Here is a 7,347-nt window from a genome sequence, read left to right on the forward strand (position 1 = left end):
AGAAATGGCTACAAACAAGTACCTTTCAATAATAACTTTAAATGTAAATGGACTAAATGCTCCAATCAAAAGACATCGAGTGGTTGAATGGATAAAAAAACATGACCCATACATTTGCTGCCCACAAGAGACCCACCTCAGAAGTAGGGACTCACACAGAATGAAAGTGAAAGGATGGAAAAATATCTTTCAGGCAAATGGAAATGAAAAAAAAAGCTGGGGTAACAATACTTATATCAGACAGAATAGACCTCTAAGTGAAGGCCATAACAAGAGATAAGGAAGGCCACTTCATAATACTAAAGGGATCAATACAACAAGAGGATATAACCCTGATAAACATACATGCACCCAATGTAGGAGCACCAAAATACATTAAAAAAAACCTCCTGGAAGATATCAAGGGAGAGATCGACAACAATACAATCATAGTAGGGGACTTTAATGCACCACTGACATCACTGGATAAATCCTCTAGCCAAAAAATCAGCAAAGAAAGAGCAATCCTAAATGACTCACTAGATCAGATGGACTTAATTGACATCTTCAGAACATTTCACCCCAAAGACGCAGAATATACGTTCTTCTCAAGTGCACATGGGACATTTTCAAAAATAGAACACATATTGGGTCACAAGCAAAGTCTCCCCAAATTCAAGAAGATTGAAATCATACCAAGCATCATCTCAGAACACAATCGCATAATGTTAGAAATAAACTACAATAAAAACAACCCAAAATACTCAAACACTTGGAAGCTGAATAGCATGTTATTAAATATTGATTGGGTTACCAATGAGATCAAAGAAGAAATTAAAAACATCCTGGAAACTAATGACAATGAAAACACAACAATCCAAAACCTATGGGACACAATGAAAGCAGTCCTGAGAGGGAAGTTTATAGCTCTACAGGCCTACCTCAAAAAACAAGAAAAAATGGTAGTAAATCATCTAAATCTACAGCTCAAAGAATTAGAAAGAGAGCAACAAGAAAACCCCAGAGTGAGCAGAAGGAAGGAGATAATAAAGATTAGAGCAGAAATAAATGACATAGAGACCAAAAAAACAATACAGAAAATCAATGAAACCAAGAGCTGGTTCTTTGAAAGGATAAACAAGATTGACAAACCTCTAGCCAGGCTCACCAAAAAGCAAAGAGAGAGGACCCAAATAAACAAAATCAGAAACGATAGAGGCGAAATAACAACAGACCCCACAGAAATACAAATGATTGTTAAAAAATACTATGGACAGCTCTACTCCAACAAACTAGACAACCTGGAGGAAATGGACAAATTCCTAGAAAAATACAACATTCCAAAACTTAATCAGGAAGAATCTAAAAATCTCAACAGGCCAATAACTATGGAAGAAATTGAAGCAGTCATCAGAAAGCTTCCAGCAAACAAAAGCCCAGGACCAGACGGCTTCACAGGGGAGTTTTACCAAACATTCAAGGAAGAACTAAAACCTATCCTCCTCAGACTACTACAAAAAATCCAAGAGGAAGGAACACTTCCAAGCTCATTCTATGAAGCCAGCATCACCCTAATACCAAAACCAGGTAAAGACAACACAATGAAAGAGAATTACAGGCCAATATCCCTCATGAACATAGATGCCAAAATCCTCAACAAAATCTTAGCAAATCGGATCCAACAGTACATCAGAAAGATCATACACCATGACCAAGTAGGATTTATCCCAGGGATGCAAGGATGGTACAACATCCGTAAATCAATAAACGTAATACATCACATAAACAAATTGAAAGAAAAAAACCACATGGTCATATCAATTGATGCAGAAAAAGCATTCGACAAAATCCAACACCCATTTTTGATAAAAACTCTCAGCAAGGTGGGAATAGAAGGATCATACCTCAACATAATAAAAGCCATATATGACAGGCCCACAGCCAACATCATACTCAATCTCCATCTCAGACTGTGGGTGCTTCCGCCTCTGGACTCCTCAGACCCCTTCCACATGGTGCATCCTAAATGCACCCACCTTTCCTGGTCCCTGCCCTTGGGATGCTTGGGAACCAGACCTCAAGTAAGGGTAGATGCTCACCTAGGAACTGCAGACAGAGCACAAGAAAGGGTCCTCAAAGGAGGTCAAGGTTTTCTCTCCAAAGGATGTACTTGTTGGGTAAAGGGTCACACAGGGAACTCTCCTATGGACTCTGATAGTGCTTCTGTGGTCCCAATGCCACGGTTTGTTAGGTGAATAAGAAGCTGAACTTGGCAGAAGCACCAGGCAGAGCTGGACAATGGGATCTTTTCCACACACCATCTCAGATCCATTGGTAGTCACTGCAGGGTTAAAATGGCCCCGGGGTCTCATCCCGGCTGAGTATATGGCAGTTGAGTGGCCACGTCTGCTGGTGATATGGGGGAGGAGAGGGGCAACACGTGTGCTAGTGTTTGCTGTTCTTGGTGTAAGAGGACAGGGCTCCACAGGACCTGAGGGAACCCAACCAGGGGAGCCACTGAGCTGCATCAGTGAGCAAGTGAAGGCACCTTCTGGGTCTCCTGCAATAATCCTGGTGCTCCCATCAGCTGGGCTTCCAGGAAGACCAAGTTCAGTTACAACACAAACTAACAGCTAGTGGGGCAACAATGTCATCTCCACTGGAGACCTGCAGGAGATCCCCAACATCTCTATGTGGGCTGAGGTCTGCTAGGTGTCTTCATGGGTCCTAGGGCAGTCTCTCAAGTTTCCTTAGTTACAGGTCCTCAGCCTGAACTCCTCTGCACCACAACAGTCAGAGGTAAACACTTAGCAATGTTGTAAAAAGGAACCTGGTTCAAAGAGAAGTGCACAGTCTCTCCTGGCTGATGCTGAAAGTCGGGGGAAGAGGGCAACATAGAGCTTGATTCTTGTTGAAGATCACAGAGATACACAGAGGTAGCTAAGGGGGATGCGCACACATCCAGCCTCCACCAGCCAGTCCTGTCCTTGCAGGGATTCTGACATCAGCCTAGACACAGAGATCTGAGGTGGGCAGGTAAGGAGGAGGACGTGGGGTGGCACTCTGAAGAGCTCACAGTGAAGGTGTGGACATGAGAGAGACACACAGACCAGGAGCAAAGAATTCCACCAGTTCCAGGGATTGCTGGACATGAGGGCTATCTGGTCACCCAGTGGGAGAGTATGTCTGGACCTGTCCCTACAGGGGAGGGGCATTTAGGAAATGCATTCTAACTGGATATAGCAATCAGGGCAGAAGGGAAGAAAGCAGGAACATCTGAAGTTGCAGACAAGGGCCCCACCACTCACCTGGCCCCCATGTTGGCTTTCTGAGTTTGCTAGCCATGTCTTAGACACACCAGCAGAGGGCAGCATAAAGCCACTGCTCCTGCTGCCCAGCTAAACCCAGTTATTCAAGAGAGGAAGCTGTGTAGCCCTAAGGGGTTTGGCTCAGTGGATAGAGCATCGGTCTGCTAATTCAAGGGTCCCGGGTTCAATTCCGGTCAAGGGCATGTACCTTGGTTGCAGGCACATCCCCAGTGGGGAGTGTGCAGGAGGCAACTGATCGATGTTTCTAACTCTCTATCCCTCTCGCTTCCTCTCTGTAAAAAATCAATAAAATATATATTAAAAAAAAAAAGAAAGAAAGAAAGGAAGGAAGCTGTGCCCAGAGCCATTTTCAAAATAAGTCTCACAGCTTCTCTCTTGGTTCCAGCTTGGAGCTGAGTCAAGCTCCAGAGAAGGTTGTGGGGTCACACATTTTTGAGGACTGCAGTTCCTTTGTTTATTTGTTTATTCATTTATTCATTCAACAGTTATGGAGAGTGAGGCGGTCCCCAGCCCTGTTATGGGCCCTGGACTTCATTGTATGACTCAGGTGATCATACTAATCAAGTAACACCAAGAAGGAATGCTTGCCAGTCAATCAGGGCCAGTGCGCTTCTGGCTGCCTTATTTGTGCCAGTCCATTTATTCCTCACAGCCCTGTGAGGGGGGCACTATTTATATCCCATGTTTACCAAGAAGGGAACCAACGTCCAGAGTGTGTGTGACTTGCTCAGGACCTCAGCTGCACGGGGTGTGAATCCAGGCAGTCTGGCTCCAGTGTCCTCTTTTTTTTTAATATATATTTTGATTGATTTCAGAGAGGAAGGGAGAGGGAGAGAGAGATCGAAACATCAGTGATGAGAGAGAATCATTGACTGGCTGCCTCCTGCCCGTCCCCCACAGGGGATCAAACCTGCAACCCAGGCATGTGCCCTTGACTGGAATCAAACCTAAGACCCTTCTTTCTTTAGTCCAATGGTCTATCCACTGAGACAATCCAGCCAGAACTACAGCTTCCTCTTAATGACTTTGCTACACTGACAAAATCCAACAAGTAAATGGTCAGGATGATTTCAGATGTCCACAACTGCCAATAAGAAAATAAACCTGGGTGTTGTAATGGGAACTGGGGTTGGATTAGCCTTACATTCAATGGTCAGATAAAGGCTTTGAGGGGGAGGACAATGCTGACAATAAGAGCCAGGACCTGTAAGAGGGGGATCATGTTATCACCCACCCAATCTCTGTTGAGCCCAGGGGTCCTGGTGCTCAGCTCAAGGCCATTTGTGGACACTTTGTCCATGACCAAGCATGTACGTACCTCACCCAGAGGCCCTGACACCACCAACCAATGCTCCTCAGTGAGGGATGTGCAGAGTAAGGCACCTGGATATAGGCTGAGTGTGGGAGGTGGGGAGGTAGGGGTGAGGCTGCTAACAGCAGGATGCTGGGAATTTCAAGCACTGGGTCTCCTGGTTTCTATACAGAAACTCACACACTCACACATGCACAAAGATCCCAAATTCATGTGCACAACTCCCCACTCAGGGTTCACCTGCGCAGTGCCTCACCTTCTCTGACACTCGGCAGAGATGTTCCAGACCCAGGCCCATTGTCGGAAGCCAGGAGGCAGTCAGACCTTGGAAATGCAGAGGTCAGGAGTTGTGTTTTACTAGAGGGATATGAGCTGTTGAAATATATTATTTGGCATCTGACACTGTGGAGTTAAGCAGGACCCCCTTCACCTTGTGAAGGGCTACACGGATGGAGAAGCCCTGGCCCCCTGGTTTCTGGGTCTCCCTGTGAAGGTAAAAGGCAGGCAGAGAGCTGCTAGGATGGTGTTATTTCCTTGAGCAGTGGTTTCCAAAACTGGCCAAACACCTGGATCGCATAGGGACCTCATCAAGGTGAAGGTCTCTGAGCTTCTGATGCACTGGGTTCAGAGAGGAACCAACTTGACCCTATGACTCTGCCAAGCCTTCCAGGTAGCTCTGCTGACACTCCTCTAAAAAACCACATGAGGTGGCACTCAGGGTTACAAAGACAACATCACTTTGTGAAGTTCACTTCCCAACATCCCCATGATGACATTCGGTCTCTTCCTGGTTAACGGGAAATGAATCCCTGATTCTTGGCAGGTTAATGCACAGGTCAGTTACACAATTAGGACAAACAACCTTCCAGGTCAGAGGCCCTCTGCCACCTGCAAATACAAGTCCAGCTCTGACTGTGACCCGGCGCTGGTGGATCTCTGACGGCCACACGGAAGGAAGCAGGAGGCCCAGGACACAAAAGAGGGCTGAGGAATGCGAATGCTAGGCCATTAGCCGGTACCCCATGTCCCCATCCTCTGGCATGGGCATGGCTGAGAGTGAGAACAGCACAGCCGTAGGGCTCCACACAAAGGTGATTCTGCAGAAATGAGACCCTGCAATTCCAGGTAGAGAGCCCAGCTGGAGCCAGGCCTTGAGCACTGCAAGCTTTGGTAGCTGTTTCCCCTCTGGTTGCGGAAGCAAATCACACTGGCTGGGTCTATGCTCCCTCAGGAGACCGTTGACTTACATGTACATTAAATGCAAGGTTCCCATCTTGAGAGCAAGGTGGACTCGCCATTCTAACTTACTTCATCTGGCTTTCTATGGACTTGAGAAACAGGTGATCCGTGTTCAGGCCACAATGACTTTGGACAAAATGGCAGGTAACAAAGACTGAAAACAGTTCTGAGATCCTGTGTATTTGCTCCTGAAATGGGCCCCACGGATCTGAATCTGTGTGACCATTGACTCTTCCAGCTTTAGCAGGGAGAAGCCTTGACAGAGCAATTTAGATAGAGATTGAGGCCCAGGGAGCTCACATGCCACTCAGTGCATTAGGCAGGGAGATGCTTGCCAACCTTGCATTTCCCACCAACCTACTGCCTCTCCTCCAGCCTCAACATGGCACAGACACCCAGGCCTGGTTCTCCCTTGGGCACAACCCTGGAGTCAGAGCCCAGGCTCCACAGAGGTCTCAGCTCCAGCCTCCTGTCCAGGAATGCACTGAGCCATGACCTTCGGGTCCTCACTCTTTGCTAGACGCAGCAGAGAAAAACTGCAGCTCAGATAGGCCTGCCAGTTTCTTGGTCCAAAAGCCAGCCTGGGGAGGGATTCGGCAAACAGCGGGGCTCAAGAGGTCCCTCAGTCCTCCCCATTCCTGACGTCCAAGGGGAATGTGCTGCTTAAGGCCCAAAGGCCTGTCCTTGGAGCCCCTGGTTTCATTAGGTCCCCTGTGCAAGAAATGTCGTCATCCTATATCCCTGGGTGAAGGGAACTGCCTGCCCTTAGCCTGCGAGGAAGTGAGAGAGGCTGTCTGGACAGTCTCCTTGAATCCATATGTCCCTCTTGTTCCAGGTCCTGGGAAGCCTGGATGAACTGTAGTTACTATCTTTAGACCCTCATGAGAATCCTGTATCTTTAGATTTATGCCACCTTCACCCAAGCTAACTTGCATGGGTTCCACTACTTGCTGATAAGAATTGGAAAGTGAATCTCAGGGAGGTGGTTGCCTCAGTTCTAGATCGAGGCAGAATGGTGGCAGGCAGATGCATTTAGAGAGAGGAGCTCTGAAAAGAGGATCTGATTCGAGGTCAGGGGAAGAACAGGTAGAGGAGAAGGCTGGAAGGGGAATGGAAGTATTCGAGTTTGTCCTGTAGATTTTTACTGTTTCTCTTACTAGGGGCGACCACTACATATGGGGAAACAATCCATGTGAAGTACATGACTGTCTTCTACAATTTTATATCTAAAGATACTGTCCTTTATGCACAGTATAAACATGAACACATTCCCCTCAGGGCAGAGCACGAATCCCCAGCCTCTTACAGAAAATAGAAATAATTATATAATGGTTACGTCTGTTTTCTCCTTGTTTTCTTGGCTGTGAGAAAATTTAGGCCTTAACTTTTATGCTTGGTTGCAGTAATCCTTCTTTGCTGAGTCATCATATGTGTATCTTCCTTTTTTCTTAATAGTTTCTGTACTTTCCTTTTTCTATTTGCCTTGAT

This window comes from Myotis brandtii, unplaced genomic scaffold, assembly GCF_000412655.1.
Source record: "Myotis brandtii unplaced genomic scaffold, ASM41265v1 scaffold356, whole genome shotgun sequence".
NCBI classification, from domain to species: domain Eukaryota; kingdom Metazoa; phylum Chordata; class Mammalia; order Chiroptera; family Vespertilionidae; genus Myotis; species Myotis brandtii.